Below are 20,665 nucleotides of genomic sequence, written 5' to 3' on the forward strand. Positions count from 1 at the left end.
TTTAATACAGAGAGATGTAGCTATAATTGTAAAAACTGAACATAATGTGAAAATGGGAAATTGGGGAATCATCTATTATAGATTTCCTACATTTAGATTATATGATACTAGGATATTTATTCATTTTTAAATGTGGAGCTCCATTCCAGTTACCTGAGATCATGACCTGAGCCAAAGGCAGACATTTAACTGAGTGAACCACCCAGGTATCCCCATTACCAGGATATTTAATGATGTGGATAAATGTTAATGATGTCAATTTAAGTGGTACTATGGGCTGCACTGTGTCCTCCTAAAATTAATGTTGAAGTACTAACTCCTAGTACCTCAAAATGTGACTGTATTTGGAGATAGGATCTTTATTTATTATTGTTTTTTTGAGACTTTATTTACTTGACAAGAACAACACAGTGAGAGAGGGAACACGAGCATGAGCAGTAGGAGAGGGAGAGGGAGAAATGGGCTTTGCACTGAGTAGGGAGCCTGATGCGGTACTGGATCCCAGGACCCCAGGATCATAACCTGAGCCTAAGGCAGACATTTAATGACTGAGCCACCCAGGTGCCCCAGAGATAGGATCTTTAAAGAGATAATTAAGTTAAAATGAGGTCATGAGAGTGGGTCCTATGACTGATGTCTTTATAAGATGAATAAATTTGGAAATACACAAATGCAGATGGAAGACCGTGTGAAGGCAAACAGACAGGATAGCTATGTACTAGCCAAGGAAAGAGACCTCAGAAGAAACCAACTCTGTCTACACCTTGATCTCAGACTTCAAGCTTCCAGATTTGTGGGAAAATTAGTTTCTATTGTTTAGCTACCGAGGTCCTTGTCAGGATAGCCCTAGCAAACTAATACCAGTAAGAAAATATATTTTTAAAAAACTGGTTATGTGCATGCCTACACTTGCTTTATGAATATTTGAATCATGACATCAATCTTGTGAATATATATCTATACTAGCATTAATGTACTAGAAAGAAGTCTGCTAAAATGTTAGTGGAGATTATTTCTGGGTAGTCATTTATATTTTCTTCTCTAAATTTTACAGGTTTTTTTTCTCACCAAATTCTGGTTTCTAAGTAGTTTACTAAATACTTGACATATAATAATTTATCATTAGTGGGGCCCTTTCAAATTCAGAATTTAGAAATATTTTGGTTAAGAATGAATGAAAGCTTCCTTTTTATCATATAAGAAAAGTATTATGCTTATAAAATTAATAAAACATAATTTTAAGGGATATGTGTGTTTACAAAAATTACATTTAAAAATTAGAGGCCTGTAGTTGATTTGAGATAATTAATCTTAATAGCAAACTCACTTTTATATATTAAACATACTAAAGCTTTTTCATGGCCACATTATGTTAGCTTTTACACTACTGTTGTGTTAGCAAAATTTGAATTCGAAATTTATTGCTGCATAAACTTGTCTTTTTTTATGTCAGATTGGCTATTTCCTGTCATCCAGAGGACTATATTTTATTAAGGAGTATTTAAGTGTCCTAAGCAGTTGAAAAAATAAAGCAGGAGTCTTGGTAACCCCTTAGTATTAATTTTTACAAAGGATAGATAACTCTTTTTTTTTTAAGACTTTATTAATTGATTTGACAGAGAGAGATCACAAGTAGGCAGAGAGGCAGGCTAAGGGCAATCAATTGCCTTCCATAAATTCAAAGTAATTAACATTTCAGTTGGAGATACATACATTCCAAATAAAATACATTTTTGGCTCTTCCTTTAGGGTTTCTGATCTTTTGTCATATGATTTAGGCTTGTGGATTTCAAATAGAAGTGGCATTCCAGAAAGTTTCCAGGATAGTACTAATTTGCAGCTCTTTTCAACTTAAATAAAAGTCTTCTCCTATGCCTTGTAGTGAATAATGTAAACTAAACTACGTGACATTTCCACTCAGTCCAAAGAACAGAGAAAATGCTGAATTGTCAGCAAAGCTTTGATGTAAATCAGTAGTCACAGGAGACTGCAAAGAAGAACATAATGTTACCGTCAGCTCATCAAAGGGAAGCTTTCTTCTTTTAAAGAAAAAAAAAAAATTGCCATCATGCTTCCTCTGAATTGAAGAATCATTTGGCCTCATTATTTTCAGATACAGTTTCCTCCTCGATAGATACCAAGATAATTAAGAGTGAAAAGCTTCTCTTTTTTCTCGTTGATCTAACAGAATGATAAAAATACAAAAGAGAAACAAACTGTTGTTTTGCATGTTAGACTTTCTTTAAAATTTTTTTAAACATTCTTTAAGCTCATGATTATCTCCCAGGGATCAAAGGAAAATAAAAGTAAGGCAGAAAACAAACTTAAGCACACTTCTGAAATCATTTTCTTGGCAAAGCTAGAAGCTCAGTTTTTTTTTTTTTTCTCTCTCTCTTCTGAATAAAATCACTCCTAGTAGTCTGTATGTCTACATGTTTTCTACACAAAACATGATCTTCACACTAAGCAACATTGACATCCCTCTGAAGATTGCCAGAAAGCACATATTTGCAGGCCTTATCTCCTGCTAATGGAATCATAATCTGTGGTTTGACAAGATTCTTTTTTTTTTTAAAGATTTTATTTATTTGATAGAGAGAGATCACAAGTAGATGGAGAGGCAGGCAGAGAGAGAGAGAGAGAGAGAGAGGAGGAAGCAGGCTCCCTGCTGAACAGAGAGCCCGACGCGGGACTCGATCCCAGAACCCTGAGATCATGACCTGAGCCGAAGGCAGCAGCTTAACCCACTGAACCACCCAGGCGCCCGACACGATTCTTGTGTGATTTGTGTGCACATTGAAGATTGACACACACTATTCTATGCAATAAGACATAATTTTCAGAAGTAAATATTTATTGGGCTCCTGGGTGGCTCAGTTGGTTAAGCGACTGTCTTCAGCTCAGGTCATGATCCTGGAGTCCTGGGATCGAGTCCTGCATCAGGCTCCCAGCTCCATGGGGAGTCTGCCTCTCTCTCTGACCTTCTCTCCTCTCATGTTCTCACTCTCTCCCTCCCTCAAATAAATAAATAAAATCTTTTTTTAAAAGAATTACTTATTTTATACATATATACTTTTTTAAAGATTTATTTATTTATTTGACAGACAGAGATCACAAGTAGGCAGAGAAGCAGGCAGAGAGAGAGGAGGAAGCAGGGTCCCTGCTGAGCAGAGAGCCCGATGTGGGGCTCAATCCTAGGACCCTGGAATCATGACCTGAGCTGAAGACAGAGGCTTTAAACCACTGAGCCACCCAGGCACCCCTACTTATTATATTTTAGTATTTTGTTAAAACCATTTAAGTCCCAAAGCATGGATCGACAGCATTTTGTAAACGAGGGTTACTTTGCCTATGATCTTGGTATTCAGTAGATGTATGTTGCAGCTATCTTGGAATCTAAGAAATGTTATATATTTTTCTAGTTGAAAGGAAGCAAATGTAAAGATGATCCATTCCAGCTCTTCATACAAGGCAAGATGCTTTTCCACATTATAGATACTGTGTCACTTATGGTACATTCATTTGCAAATAATGAAGAACTCAGTAAGAAGATCTTCAATAAGAGTGTTTTTTTTTTTTTTTTTTAATTAAGCGAACAAGGTCCTGCATTAGGAAGATCACCTTTACCAAATTCTCTGTCTTAAAACTATCACTGAGAACCCGGTTTCTCCTGACAGACTCAAAGCATTGACCTTGTCTTTAAGCTAGCTCCCTGATGGTCACAAAATGACTTTCAGTCTTAAATAAGACTGAACCATGAGAAAAAGTGATAATGCCTAACTCTTCATGGGGGCTTACCCTTATCTCATGAAGTGTGCTGGAGTTACATGTAGCCAGGCAAAGGAATTATCATGACTGGTGTTCGACTTAGCAGGATTCACACATGAATTATATTCAGAGGAAGAATATGGTGGTAAGCTTCTAAGATGCTTCCAAAAGATTCCAACTCCAGGAATTGCTACTTCTGTGTAATCCTCACCCTCACCTACTACCCCCTTGAGTGTTAGCTAGAACAAATGATTTGTTTCTAATGAATCAGTTATGGTGAAAGTAATGAGACAGCACTTCAAAAATTGGGTTACAAGAAGATTTTGGCTCTGTCTTGCTGGTTTCTTTATCTTTCACTTGCCTGCCTTAATGCATCTCAACTCTCATATTACACATAAGCTCACTCTGAGCATCTAGGAGCTAAGGGTGAATTCCAGCCAACAATGAGCAAAAAGCCAGGATGCTTAAGTCCTACAATGACAAGGGAAGTTCTTTCCTTCCAAAATTTGAGACTGCAAGTGTATCCTTCCCTAATCAAGCCTCTAAATGAGAACACAGTCTGACTTATACTCTGCTATTAGCCTGTGGGACTTCAAGCAGCAAACCCAATTAGCCATACCTAGACCCTTCACTTGTGAAAACAATGTCTTCTGTAGATACAGAGAACTAAATCTAGAGACCATGAATCCTCTACTCCTCAATGTCTACAAGTTCATAGTTGTACAGTTTGATTTGCTAGAAAATAATCTGAAATGATGAATTAATTATGCCATACAAAAAGAAACCTTCATTTGAACCATACGAAATTGCCATTTTTTGCAAGTCAAAAATGATTTAACATTGGTGATTTCACCTGGTTCAACCTGTATATATAATGGTTTTGAATGGTGTTGTATTCAGTATTAATAATCTTCAAACTGAGACATTGACTTTAAATGCACTGGTATTAAGACAAGCACTTCCCCTTTGGTTAGACCAAGGTTTTCCTTAAGTAAATGCAGAATTACTCATTTCAAGCTTTGAAATCAAGGAAGACTGTTTATAATATTAATATGTAATATTCCTCAAATATTTTCCAAATATGTTTGAATATTTTTTAAACATATAATGTATTTTTATCCCCAGGGATACAGGTCTGTGAATCACCAGGTTTACAGACTTCACAGCACTCACCATAGCACATACCCTCCCCAATGTCCATAACCCCACCCCCCTCTCCCAAACCCCCTCCCCGCAGCAACCCTCAGTTTGTTTTGTGAGATTAAGAGTCACTTATGGTTTGTCTCCCTCCCAATCCCATCTTGTTTCATTCATTCTTCTCCTACCCCCTTAAGCCCCCATGTTGCATCTCCTCTTCTCATATCAGGGAGATCATATGATAGCTGTCTTTCTCCGACTGACTTATTTCGCTTTAAACATGATACCCTCTAGTTCCAGCCAAATTGTCCCAAATGGCAAGATTTCATTTCTTTTGATGGCTACATAGTATTCCATTGTGTATATATACCACATCTTCTTGATCCATTCATCTGTTGATGGACATCTAGGTTCTTTCCATAGTTTGGCTATTGTAGACATTGCTGCTATAAACATTCGGGAGCACGTGCCCCTTCGGATCACTACGTCTGTATCTTTAGGGTAAATACCCAGTAGTGCAATTGCTGGGTCATAGGGTAGTTCTATTTTCAATATTTTAGGGAACCTCCAAGCTGTTTTCCAGAGTGGTTGCACCAGCTTGCATTCCCACCAACAGTGTAGGAGGGTTCCCCTTTCTCCATAACCTCGCCAGCATCTGTCATTTCCTGAATTGTTAATTTTAGCCATTCTGACTGGTGTGAGGTGATATCTCATTGTGGTTTTGATTTGTATCTCCCTGATGCCGAGTGATGCGGAGCACTTTCTTATGTGTCTGTTGGCCATCTGGATGTCTTCTTTGCCGAAATGTCTGTTCATGTCTTCTGCCCATTTCTTGATTAGATTATTTGTTCTTTGGGTGTTGAGTTTGTTGAGTTCTTTATAGATTTTGGACACTAACCCTTTATCTGATACGTTACTTGCAAATATCTTCTCCCATTCTGTCAATTGTCTTTTGGTTTTGTTAGCTGTTTCCTTTGCTGTGCAAAAGCTTTTGATCTTGATGAAATCCCAATAGTTCATTTTTGCCCTTGCTTCCCTTGCCTTTGGCGATGTTCCTAAGAAGATGTTGCTGCGGCTGAGGTCAAAGAGGTTGCTGCCTGTGTTCTCCTCAAGGATTTTGATGGATTCCTTTCTCACATTGAGGTCCTTTATCCATTTTGAGTCTATTTTCATGTGTGGTGTAAGGAAATGGTCCAATTTCATTTTTCTGCATGTGGCTGTCCAGTTTTCCCAGCACCATTTATTGAAGAGGCTGTCTTTTTTCCATTGGACATTCTTTCCTGCTTTGTCGAAGATTAGTTGACCATAGAGTTGAGGGTCTATTTCTGGGCTCTCTATTCTGTTCCATTGATCTATTTGTCTGTTTTTGTGCCAGTACCATGCTGTCTTGATGATGACTGCTTTGTAATAGAGCTTGAAGTCCAGAATTGTGATGCCACCAACTTTGGCTTTCTTTTTCAATATTCCTTTGGCTATTCAAGGTCTTTTCTGGTTTCATATAAATTTTAGGGTTATTTGTTCCATTTCTTTGAAAAAAATGGATGGTATTTTGATAGGAATTGTATTAAATATGTAGATTGTTTTAGGTAGCATAGACATTTTCACAATATTTGTTCTTCCAATCCAGGAGCATGGAACATTTTCTCATTTCTTTGTGTCTTTCTCAATTTCTTTCATGAGTACTTTATTGTTTTCTGGTTAGGTTTATCTTATAGTTTTGGGTGCTATTGTAAATGGGATTGACTCCTTAATTTCTCTTTCTTCTGTCTTATTGTTGGTGTAGAGAAATGCAACTGAATTCTGTGCATTGATTTTATATCCTGACACTTTACTGAATTCCTGTATAAGTTCTAGCAGTTTTGGAGTGGAGTCTTTGGGGTTTTCCACATATAGTATCATATCATCTGCGAAGAATAATAGTTTGACTTCTTCTTTGCTAATTTGGATGCCTTTAATTTCCTTTTGTTGTCTGATTGCTGAGGCTAGGACCTCTAGTACTATGTTGAATAGCAGTGGTGATAATGGACATCCCTGCCGTGTTCCTGACCTTAGCGGAAAAGCTTTCATTTCTTCTCCATTGAGAATGATATTTGTGGTGGGTTTTTCATAGATGGCTTTGATGATATTGAGGTATGTGCCCTCTATCCCTACACTTTGAAGAGTTTTGATCAGGAAGGGATGCTGCATTTGGTCAAATGCTTTTTCAGCATCTATTGAGAGTATCATATGGTTCTTGTTCTTTCTTTTATTGATGTGTGTAACACATTGATTGATTTGCGGATGTTGAACCAACCCTACAGCCCTGGAATAAATCCCACTTGTTCATGGTGAGTAAACCTTTTAATGTACTGTTGAATCCTATTGGCTAGTATTTTGGTGAGAATTTTCGCATCTGTGTTCATCAAAGATATTGGTCTGTAACTCTCTTTTTTGATGGGATCCTTGTCTGGTTTTGGGTCAAGGTGATGCTGGCCTCATAAAATGAGTTTGGAAGTTTTCCTTCCATTTCTATTTTTTGGGACAGTTTCGGGAGAATAGGAATTTGTTCTTCTTTAAACGTTTGGTAGAATTCCCCTGGGAAGCCATCTGGCCCTAGACTTTTGTTTGTCTGGAGATTTTTGATGACTATTTCAATCTCCTTACTGGTTATGGGTCTGTTCAGATTTTCTGTTTCTTCCTGGTTCAGTTGTGGTAGTTTATATGTCTCTAGAAATGCATCCATTTCTTCCAGATTGTCAATTTTGTTTGTGTAGAGATGCTCATAGTATGTTCCTATAATAGTTTGTATTTCTTTGGTGTTAGTTGTGATCTCTCTTCTTTCATTCATGATTTTATTTATTCGGGTTCTTTCTCTTTTCTTTTTGATAAGTCTGGCCAGGGTTTTATCAATCTTATTAATTCTTTCAAAGAACCAGCTCCTAGTTTCATTGATTTGTTCTATTTATTTTTTTATTTTTAAATTTTTTTTTTGGTTTCTATTTCATTGATTTCTGCTCTGATCTTTATGATTTCTCTTCTTCTGCTGGCTTTAAGGTTTCTTGTTCTTTCTCCAGCTCCTTTAATGTAGGGTTATGATGTGTACTTGAGACCTTTCTTGTTTCTTGAGAAAGGCTTTTATCGCTATATATTTTCCTCTCAGGACTGCCTTTGTTGTGTCCCACAGATTTTGAACCGTTGTATTTTCATTATCATTTGTTTCCATGAAATTTTTCAATTCTTCTTTAATTTCCCGGTTGACCCATTCATTCTTTATAAGGATGCTGTTTAGTCTCTATGTATTTGGGTTCTTTCCAAATTTCCTCTTTTGATTAAGTTCTAGCTTCAGAGCATTGTGAAAATATGCAGGGAATGATCCCAATCTTTTGATACCAGTTGAGACCTGATTTAGGACCCAGGATGTGATCTGTTCTGGAGAATGTTCCATGTGCACCAGAGAAGAATGTGTATTCTGTTGCTTTGGGATGAAATTTTCTGATTATATCTGTGATGTCCATCTGGTCCAATGTGTCATTTAAGGCTTTTATTTCCTTGTTGATCTTTTGCTTGGATGATCTGTCCATTTCAGTGAGGGGAGTGTTAAAGTCCCCTACTATTATTGTACTATTGTTGATGTGTTTGATTTTGTTATTAATTGGTTTAGATAGTTGGTTGCTCCCACGTTAGGGGCATAGATATTTAAAATTGTTAGATCTTCTTGTTGGAAAGATACTTTGAGTATGCTATAGTGTCCTTCCTCATCTCTTATTATAGTCTTTGACTTAAAATATAATTGATCTGATATAAGGATTGCCACTCCTGCTTTCTTCTGATGTCCATTAGCGTGGTAAATTGTTTTCCAACCCCTCACTTTAAATCTGGAGGTGTCTTCGGGCTTAAAATGAGTTTCTTGTTGGCAACATATAGATGGGTTTTGTTTTTTTATCCATTCTGATACCCTCTGTCTTTTGATTGGGGCATTTAGCCCATTAACGTTCGGAGTAACTATTGAGAGATATTAATTTAGTGCCATTGTATTGCCTGTAAGGTGATTGGTACTGTATATTGTCTCTGTTCCTTTCTGATCTACTACTTTTAGGCTCTCTCTTTGCTTAGAGGACCCTTTCAATATTTCCTTTAGAGCTGGTATGGTGTTTGCAAATTCTTTCAGTTATTGTTTGTCCTGGAAGCTTTTTATCTCTCCTTCTATTTCAATGATAGCCTAGCTGGATATAGTATTCTTGGCTGCATGTTTTTCTCGTTTAGTGCTCTGAATATATCATGCCAGTTCTTTCTGGCCTGCCAGGTCTCTGTGGATAAGTCTGCTGCCAATCTAATATTTTTACCATTGTATGTTACAGATTTCTTTTCCCGGGCTGCTTTCAGAATTTTCTCTTTGTCACTAAGACTTGTACATTTTACTATTAGGTGACGGGGTGTGGACCTATTCTTGTTGAATTTGTGGGGGGTTCTCTGCGCCTCCTGGATTTTGATGCTTGTTCCCTTTGCCATATTAGGGAAATTCTCTCCAATATACCTTCTGATCCCCTCTCTCTTTCTTCTTCTTCTGGAATCCCAATTATTCTAATGTTGTTTCGTCTTATGGTGTCACTTATCTCTCGAATTCTCTCCTCGTGGTCCAGTAGCTGTTTGTCCCTCTTTTGCTCAGCTTCTTTATTCTCTGTCATTTGGTCTTCTGTATCACTAATTCTTTCTTCTGCCTCATTTATCCTAGCAGTGAGAGCCTCCATTTTTTATTGCACCTCATTAATATATTTTTTTATTTCAACTTGGTTAGATTTTAGTTCTTTTATTTCTCCAGAAAGGGCTTTTATATCTCCCAAGAGGGTTTCTCTAATACCTTCCATGCCTTTTTCAAGCCTGGCTAGAACCTTGAGAATCGTCATTCTGAACTCTATATCTGACATATTACCAATGTCTGTATTGATTATGTCCCTAGCCTTTGGTACTGCCTCTTGTTCTTTTCTTTTTTTTTTTTTGTGGTGAATTTTTCCACCTTGTCATTTTGTCCAGATAAGAGTATATGAAGGAGCAAGTAAAATACTAAAAGGGTGGCAACAACCCCAGGAAAATATGCTTTAACCAAATTAGAAGAGACCCCCAAATATTTGGGGGGGGGAGAACGGGGATGAAAAGAGGTTCAGAAAAAAAAAAAAAAAAGAGAAACAATTAAAAAAAGAAAACGAATAAAGAAAAAATATAAAAAGAAAGACTAATGTATCATGGGGAGAAAGCCATAGTTCAGTGCTTTGCTTTCTCCTCCTCTGGAATTCTGCTGCTCTCCTTGGTATTGAACCTGCACTGCTTTGTAGGTGAACTTGGTCCTGGCTGGATTTCTTGTTGATCTTCTTGGGGAGGGGCCTATTGTAGTGATTCGCAAGTGTCTTTGCCCCAGGCGGAGATGCACCACCCTTACCAGGGGCCCAGGCTAAGTAATCCAATCGGGTACGCTTTTGGGAGCTTTTGTTCCCTGAATGCTTTCCATAGAGTTTCGGAGGACAGGAATAAAAATGGCGGCCTCCCAGTCTCTGGCCCTTAGGAGCCAAGAGCCCCACTCCTCAGTGTGCCATCAGAGAATAGCGCCCAATAACTACAGTCTACCTGGCCTCGGGCTGTGCTCCCAGCTCACCCAGCCTGCGACCGGTTCAAGGTAACTCCAAGCTGAGAGCTCGCTCCACGGCTCTGTCTCTGTAGCCAGCTTCCCCGTTCTAATACCTGTAAGCTCTGCGACACTCAGACACCCCTGATCTTTCTGTGACCCTGTCGGACCTGGGGCCACACTGACCCCACGTGGGCTTCACCCCAGTTTAGGCTTTGGAGCGATGTCACTCAGTGGAGCAGACTTTTAAAAGTCCCAATTTTTGCTCCATTGCTCCGCCGCTTGCCGGGAGCTGGCCCCTCCCCCCAGGGTCTATCTTCCTGTCGCTTTGGATTCACTTCTCCGCCAGTCCTACCTTTCAGAAAGTGGTTGATTTTCTGTTTCTAGAATTGCTGTTCTTCTTCTCTCTGATCTCCCGTTGGATTTGTAGGTGTTTGCAATGTTTAGATAAGCTATCTAGCTGATCTCCTGCTACCTGATGTAGCCTCAGCCTGCTACTTCTCTGCCATCTTGACTCCTCACCTGTTTGAATATTTTTTAAAAACTCATTTAATCATTTGATCCTTTTAGTCTTTTTTGTTCTTTTGTTAAAAGGTGTAGTTATTATTATTTGGAGCTGTATCTGTATTTCAATATGAAGGAATTTCTGGTCCTTTCCTGAGATCTTTGAGCACCCCTCCCCCTTTTAAAAGAGTTTATTTATTTATTTGAGAAAGGGAGCTTGAGTGGAGGGAGAGGCAGAGGGAGAGAGAGAAGCAGACTCCCCGCTGAGCAGGGAGCCAGATGCACAGCTCAATCCCGGGACCCCTAGATCATGACCCAAAGGCAGACGCTTAACCTACTGAGCCACCCAGGTGTCCCTTTTTGAGGCCTTTTTTTAGGTTGATAGGAAATGAACTTTCTGTCATAAGACTTAATTGGAGCCTTGGTTTACTGACATAATGGCAAGTATCGAAAAATTAATGATCTTTCTGAAAATGTTAATACATGTGATACATATTTAATATAATCTTAATATTATCTCTAAATACTTCTTGTGGCTTATAAAATAAAAACCTTAAATTACTGAAGTACATTCTCTAAAGGATGACATTGTTACTGGAAACCATACTACTTACCTTTAAAAAATGAAACATTCTAATAATTGTTTTAATATATGCATTAAGTACTTTTAAATAGGTTCATGGTTTTTCCTATCAACAAATACTACAACTGAAACTTTCTTAAGAATCTCTTGACCAGGGCGCCTGGGTGGCTCAGTGAGTTGGGCCTCGGCCTTTGGCTCAGGTTATGATCTCAGTCAGGGTCCTGGGATCAAGTCCCGCATCGGGCTCTCTGCTCAGCGGGGAGCCTGTTTCTCTCTCTCTCTCTCTGCCTGCCTCTCTGTCTACTTGTGATCTCTCTGTGTCAAATAAATAAGATATTAAAAAAGTAAAAGCGAAAGCACATCTCACCTAACGTGCCTCTTAAAAAAAAAAAAAAAAAAAAAAGAATCTCTTGACCATTACTGCAATCAGAATTTTATCCTCATAAGCTTTCAATTTCTGTAGAATTTAGAGGGTTACTTTTTTTTTTTTCATTGCAGTATGGTTGGCACACAGTATTACATTAGTTTCAGCTATATAATACACTGATTCAACTGGACTATCCACTTTGCTTAGCTTCATAAGTGTAGCTACCATCCCTTATAATCCTATTGTAATACCATTGGCTATATTCCCTATGGTGTATCTTTTATTCAGGTGTCTTGTTCATTCCACAACTGAAGCCTCTATCTCCCACTCTCTTTCACCCATTTTGACCATGTGCCCACCCTCCTCTCTCTGGCAACCATCAATTTGTTCTCTGTATTTAAGAGTCTGTTTTTTGGAGTGGTTTTTTTGTTTGTTTGTTTCTTTCTTCATTTATTTTACTTTCTAGATTTCAGATGTAAGTGAAATCATATGGTCTTTTGTCTTTGTCTGACTTACATCATTACAATCATTTGTCTTTGTCTGACTTATTTTATTTAATGCTTCTTTTTCTTACAAATACACCCATGAAACTTGAGTAAACTTAAAAAATTTCAATATATTTTATGGATTTTGTTGCACATCATTATTTGCAGGTATTATAAACAAGAAAATGAAGTACACCTTTGACAAACATTTTGTAACATTTTATGTCCATTCTAGTTTTGTCCTTACCTGTCCTCTTCCTCATTGTGGAAAACCAAACACTTTACTTCAGCACTGAAGCTGTTTTTCTTGAGTTGTAAGTTGTGTATGTATAGTCATACCTCTTTGCTGTTCTTGTTTCTAGCTAAACTCTCAAACAGGTAATAAATAAAACATTTAAACAGTTACCAAACTCTCTCACAAAGAAAACCCTTGTCATGAAAAATGCATGCTGTAACCAAGTATTTTAGCAGGTCCAATATATTCACCAATATTTTCTCTATGTATTTCTATGTCTATATGTATCTACCTATCTGCTACTATCTTCTATGGCTACAAACATCGCTTTTATATTTTGTTAAATTGGCAATAATTAAGATATTTGTTAATATAACCTAGAGGTATAGCAGTTGTATAACACAAAATTGAGAACTACACACACACATACACACTCCTTGTTGACTGACATTTTAGTATTCTGTATTACTTATATCTAATTTAGGTATACAAAGTCTAATTCACTCTGATTAGCATTATCCCGTGATCCTAAAGGTAAATGAAGATAGTGACAATTATATGTAAGCTGATATATACCACACAATGTAATTATTATTAACATAAAAAGCATTTGTCATAATTATGATTCAACTTAATTGAACTTATAATTTAAAATTTTTTATAATCTTAAACATTATGTGAAAATATTGTCATATCAAACTTCTAAAATATAGAAGTTTAGGTAGTTTTGATAAACTGGTCTCTTTTTTTACAAACAGACAGAGGCACCTGGGTGGCTCAGTTGGTTGAAAATCCCACTCTTCTTTTCGGGTCACGTCAAGGTATCAGGGTTGTAGGACAGAGCCCTGTATTGGGCTTCCCACTGAGCAGGGAGTCTGCTTGAGATTGTCTCTCTCCATCTGCCTTTATCCCACCTGCACACTCTTCTCTCTTGAATAAATAAGTAATCTTTTTAAAAAGATACATGTGTTACAAAGATAAAATTTATCCGTATTTTAATTTATATCACTTATATAATTGTCACCTAGATGAAAAATATGAGCAGTACTGTGAACCCATACCAGTTTCCTATGTTGAATAATTTTCACATATTAATCCAGACTTTCCTATCCAGCTTGATTGAATGGCAGAACCATATAGACTCTATCAGCAGGCCCCATGTCTTCTGCCTTTCAGTTGCCTATGCTCTAACACTCAGTGACCTGTCCTATTGTCAGTTAGCAGTCCTTGCCTCATGACTTCTGGGTCATGCTAACAGCTTCCTCCCTTGTCCCTTCTCACCCTTTTAGGGATAAATATAATGGGTTCCCAGATATTATGAGTCACAGGAACAGTACCCTCCCTTTATTTTACCCCCTTCCACAATCTTTGTATATACTTTCTTTGTACATACTTCTTCCTGAATTAACAGATTTTAAGTGTCATCTCTTTCATGCAAGGACTCACATATAGCAAAAATAGTAGAAATGGCCAGAAAAAAATTATAAAAATAATAATGGGGCCCTAGACCTAAGTGTTAGCAAAATTACTTTAAAGCTAAATTATTTAAAACAGTGAAGTAATGTTTCATAGAGAAATCTAGATCACCATGGATGTGTATTAAAATAAATTTATATATATGTAGGATTTCCATAACATGAGGTTGGTTATTTAAAGCAGTAATAAAAATACCTTTCGAAAAGTTGGAATTGACATCATGCTGTGCAGCAGAATAAATTCCAAAGGAATCAAGGATATCCATGTAAAAAATGAAATAATAAACTATTAAAGGAAACAGCAAGAGATTTATTTTCCCCACCCTTAAAAAAAGCCTTTCTAAGTATAACACAAATTCCAGAATGTACAAAAGATAGAAAAAGTGTTACATTTCCCTACATCAAATCTAAATGTATACTGTACTTAGAAAAACCTTTCACATGTGGCATGTGGCCAAAAGGAGGCACCAAGAAGGGAAATAGGCACCAAACTGGATTATCCCACTTGCTCGAGGCCCACTGCTGGGGCCATGAGAGGTACAGCAGCTCTAGCTCTCCTAGATCACTGGACACAGATGCACTACCCAAGAAGCTGCAAGTCTCCCGAAGGGTTCTGGTACAAAGCATCTTGCTGTCCTCTGGACCTAGCTCTTATGGCTCCATTTCCCCTTGATGAGAGTCCAGAGCTCTGAACTTGCCACTCAGAAAACATTGTCAAGATTGTCTGCACACGGGGTGCCTGGGTGGCACATTTGGTTGACTATTGGACTCCTGGTTTCAGCTAAAATCCCTGTTTTGAATATTTATCTAAAGGTATCCTTTGCCTCAGCAGACTTCTGTTTGTCTAGTGCTTTAAAGTGTCATCAGAGGCCATATGTTAGATGCTCTCTTCTGAATACCATGGACTTGATTCAGTTCGTACACATTGTGTAGGCTTCTCACATTCCTATCGGTTTTTCCCTTGTCCCACCTTAAACCATGTAGGCTTTTTGGTTAATGTTGCTGTGTATGTTGAATGAGATAGAACAAACGGAGGCAGTTCTAGTTCCTGTGAATGAGAATGACTGAAAACTGGCCTGAGTTACTTTAGCTTCCTGTCAGACTGTGAAAGAGGCAGTGCAAAGGAGACATACAAAATTAAGGGGACCAGGAGACTTGGACCTCCAGTGACTCCCTTTGTTTCACATGAAGTACCTCCAACATTTGTGATTTCACAAGGTAATGCCAAATAAGGGATGTATCTTGTCAGAGGAAGCAAGAAGCTGACATCATGTCTTTCTCTCCATATTATATTAGGTGAGAAGATGTCACCATTAAAAGGCTAGTGTTAGGGGCCCCTAGGTAGCTCAGTTGGTTGAACCTCTCACTCTTGCTTTCAGCTCAGGTCATGATCTCATAGGTTATGGGAGGGAGCCCCATATCAGTCTCCTCACTCTGCAGGGAGTCTGCTTGAAAGATTCCCTCCTTCTGTCCCTTCCCCCACACGTCCTCTCTCTCTCTTTCTCTCTCAAAATAAATAAATAAATCTTAAAAAATTTAGCCTTCGTAATATGGAAATGAAATATTTCAGTGCCACCACACCAACATTTTTATTTTTAATTTCAGTTTCAGAGCCGAAGCCTGCTCATGGCCTGCAGCCTGAGAGCTGTTTTATTATTCACTTGCTACAGACAGAAACCTGTTTACCTATCCCGCACAGAAACACACAGCTCCTGTGTCAGAATTACTGTTAAGAGGAAAAGCTGAATGAAAACAGACTTGCTTTCACAAAGCACAGGAAATGTATGCCAGTCAGATATGCCTTCTTGAACTGGCATGATCCATTCTCAGGACCATTGCACATTTTTACAAAAATCACATCTCTTTAAAGAAAAAATAAAGGTGAACGTAATGAAAAAAAAGTAGATGTCAGAGGTAATAGAGTTAATTCTTCAAGTATATGGAAAATTAAGATAAACTGCTCTATTTTTACTTCAGAGCACTTAAAGTAAAGCTCTATCAAAACAAGGTGCTGTATAAAACAGGGGTTATAAAATAGATTTTATAGCAACTAAGAATATAGTTGCTAAAATAAATTAAAATAATGAGAGATAGAATTTCACATTGAGAGTATCTCCTAAAAATAGCTTTATAAATAAAGCTATGAAAAGTATTAGAAATATGCAAAATATAGAGTATTTAAATTCTTGAATAGCTGCTGTGATCTCTCTAGAGAGATAAAAACCAAGAAATTGGAGAATAAAATACTAGAAAAAAGTATCCTATAACAGAAAAAGAAAATACCATCAAAATGTAAGGTCTTACTGAGTACTGAATTCAACAAAAGAAAGAACAAGATCCGCATATAAACATTGCATGATTTTATAATACCAATGGCAAAAATTTAAAAATTTAAAAATTTTTAAAGGAGAAAAAAAGAACTGTCTTACTTATTATTGGCAATTCTGAATGAAGAACACATACGAACAGTGATTTGCAAAGTTCTAAGAAAAGCATTTAAAATCTAGAATTACCTAACCAGCAAAATGAATATATTTTCAGATGTGCAATGAATTATATAGTTTACTTCCAAAACATACTTTTTGAGAACTTACTGTAAGCTTTTCTTCAGCAGAATAAGATTAAAATAAAGAGAGAGGAAGGCATGGAACTCAGGAAGCAGTAGGTAGATCACAGAATAGCAGGTTAAGAAATTCTCTTGAACAATGTGTACCAGTCCTGAAAAATGCAGTTCTTTGAAGTAGGAGGACAAAGGCCTTTGGGAAAGATTTTTTTGTAGAAAAAAGGTAACATGCTCCATTAGTTAGTATGACTCAGAGGATAGAAACACTCAGGTATATAATTGACTTTTTCATTCAATGAACATTTCTTGAACACATACTTTATTCTACACACTTCTGTATACACAGCAGTCAGGGCAGGGGGAGACAGAGAAACTGTTTTCAAGGAGATTGTATTCTACTTATAGGAGATGGAATACACAAGCAAATAACCTTAAGTGTATCATTACAGTGGGTTTGAAGAGAAAAGTGAGCACAGTGAGTGAATGACAGTGCTACTGTTGAATAGGATTGAGACATGTTCATAACCACTACCTTGGGCTGAAGCCTAAAGTTGTAGGAACATGAAAGAGGACAGTGCATTTATAGTGTAGAGAATAAACCAAAATGCAGGAAGAGAAGAAAATAGAAACATATTGAGGGACCTCCTATGGCCATAAGGCCATGATAAATACTGGATTTAATTCTGAATGAGATAGGAGACCCATGGATGACTCTGATGGGGTTACTTTGTTGTATGTAAAATGGATTGATAGGGGGAATGAGTAGAAGAAGGAAAACCAATAAAAGGACTTTGAAAATAATTCTGAGGGAAGATGATCATTACTTGGCATAGAGTTTTAATAAGGGAAATGACAAGAAATAGATTTGAGATATGATTTAAAGGTATAGCAGAGGCAGGAGTTTTGGCTCAATTGGATGTGTAGGAGAGAGAAAGAAAAGCGTTGAGATTGACAGCAAAGTATTGCATGTGAAGAAATCGAACGACACAGTGTCCATTTAGTGGACAAGGAGAGGAAATGAAAAGCACATTGGAGGGAACAGGGTAGAGGCAGTTGGATAATATAAGGTTGGAGTTTGTGAGAGGTATTTGAGATGGAAATAGACCTTTCTTTCTCTCTCTCTCTTTCTTCAAGAAAAAATGAAAGCATGTATAAAATTCAGGGGGAAAACAATGTTAAAAGGCAGCCATGGTCCAAAGTATATGTAATCTTGATGATGGTAATGTTTTACTTCATATAACTTAGAACCATTACATGTTATCCAAAGAAAGGATTGGTAATCCTGACACACTGCTCGATTGTTCACTGAACACTATTTTTGCAGTCATACAACTTGCATTCTATTGAATTTGCAGTGGGTTTAATTTTAAGCTTTGCAAATTTATAGGCAAAGCAAGAAAGTTACGATTATGGTTGAAGAAGAAAATGTAGGATTTAACAACCTTGACAAGTGTAAAAGTAAAACTGTAGGTGACAGATGGTGGGAAATGAGAGAGGAAAAGAATGTGGGGGATGCATGGAGGCAGTGACATCCTCATCCTACACGGAAGAGAGTCAGAAGCCTTAAGTAAATTTTATAGCAGAAGAAATTGAGGAGTGAAGACATTACTTAACATTGTCTAGTTTCCCAGAGCAAGAACTAGTTAGGATCATCAGTTCTTTGGAGACATGTGCATTAGGTGATAGAATTTAAATTTCCTCTTGAGGAGTTAATTGTTGGTTTGTTTGTCTAAAACCAATCAAGACATGGAATTATAAGCATATATTTAAGTTCTCATGTGTTATAGTTTATATTTTGGAAATTCCAGAAAAGTTATAATGGGAGTCAGTTGTAAATCATGGAGTGGAGAAGAAAATTTTCTATATATATTTCAAAACAAGCCCTGTTGTATTTTAGCTTTTAATATTAATATAAATTATTTAAAAATTGATGAGAAAGTTATTTACATTGTAAATAATCTATAAACCTTTACTAAATACTAGGAAGAATAAGGTAGGATTAGAAAAGGTATAAGGATTTTTAAATGTTTCAACTGACACAATACAAAATTTTAATTCTTTCCCTACCTGGATGTTTGCTAGCACTGCCAAGATTTGTCCCATTTCACATTCATTCAATAACCTAGACAAGTGCACTTAACCATCAGAAATTATAGGCCATAAACTTTGACCAAATGTTGTTATAAAATTGTAGTACTGCATTTGATCCAAGGCCTTGTAAAAACAGAAATAGTCTTAGGGCCCTACATACTTGAAAAATGTTAAGTGTTATGTTGAAACTGTCTTCAGCATGATAAGGAAGACAAGACTGTGTAATGTTTACATTCCTGTAATCACACACAAGGGCACTCTTCATAGTACCCAGTAATATGTATACCTTCATACATACCTATGTACATACATATGTATACCTACATACCCATATATGTAATAGTGCGCATTGTTCTCATGCTTCCAATTCCTCTCCCCGTATTTGCTAACGTAAAGCAAGGATTTGCATGAGAATGGCTTATAATCCTTTACCTGCGCCACAAGTAAGATTTCGTTACTTAGGATAACAATAATAACAAAAAATTTGGAAAGGCTAGACCCAGGTAATTAAATTTCCCCAGAGAAATATTGGGTGGCTTCTCTGTGTCATTCTCTTTAGCAGTGATGTCCAAGCTGCCTCTGCCATTTCTGATTCAAACTTGGCCTAGAATTTAATTACTGCCTTAACTTCGTGGAGATCTTCGCCTGGCTTTTTTGCATCCCCGGCCTAAAGTACTTTTGTGTATGTGGTTCCTTCTTACATACCAGCAACACGAAAACTGGCTTCCTGAACAGCTTTTTCCTTTCGTGTCCAAAAACAGGAAGTTTGACTGTGAACCCTTTCATTAGAGTCCCCACAAATAGTAATTATAACCTTGTTTTTTCATGGTGATATTCTGGTGGTTGAGGTGATAAGTGACCTCATTCTTCAATTGAGATTCTCCATCATAAGGAGAAAGACTTGATCCAACAGTGTTTAAAAAAAAAGAAAGAAAGAAAAAGAAAAAAACTTAAAATTTAAGATAACATAACACCCCATCGAAAAGGTGTAAATATTCGGCTGAAAATTATGTAGCTGCACCTTGAGATTAGTAGTCTGTGTCATAGCTTCCAAAATAAACCTTACCCTCTTACAAGCACTTCTATTCACACTTAGATTAATTGCAATATCTACCTCATATTCTAGTCCTGATTTAAGTAGGTTCTTCCATGTCAGATTCAATTAACATCATACAACATCTCCATTTTTAAGGTGAAATTGCTTCTCCGTATGATGATCCTGTTGAACTAATAGATTAGCTGGGCTTGTTCTCAGTACCTGAATTATTTGACTTCCTTTTCTCTCTTACTGTACATCTTAATCTAACATTTTCTTGTAATTTGTATATTTTAATTCTTTCTTGCACACCATTGTCTTTTAGACTTTGGTCACCTTTTCTGCCTGAACCAGAACAATTCGGTAGACATCTATTTACAACGTAAATGTTCAAGCAACTGCATTATGATTGATTTTATCCAGAGTTATCACGTCCTTGCTGAGTTATTTTTTATTGCACTGTTAAAAAGTTCAGCAAACATGGCAGAGAAAATCAAATTTGGTCAGCCCTCTTGTAAAAAGTAAGTTATCATCAATATGGAGGTGCAGATATCTCTTCAAGATGCTGATTTCATTTGCTTTGACTATCTACTCAGGAGAGCAACTGCTGGGTCATAGGATAGTTATGGTTCTATTTGTAATTTTTTGAGAAACAGTCATACCGTTTTCCATAATTGTGTTACCAATTCACATTTCCACAAAAAATGTATAATGGTTTCCTTTTCTCCAAATCCTTACCAACAATTGTTATCTTTCATTTTGTTTTGCTTTTTATGCTAGTCACCCTTCCAATGTAAGAAATAATTTAACTGTGATTTTGATTTG

The sequence above is a fragment of the Mustela nivalis genome (genome assembly GCF_964662115.1).
Source record: "Mustela nivalis genome assembly, chromosome: X".
Classification (NCBI taxonomy): domain Eukaryota; kingdom Metazoa; phylum Chordata; class Mammalia; order Carnivora; family Mustelidae; genus Mustela; species Mustela nivalis.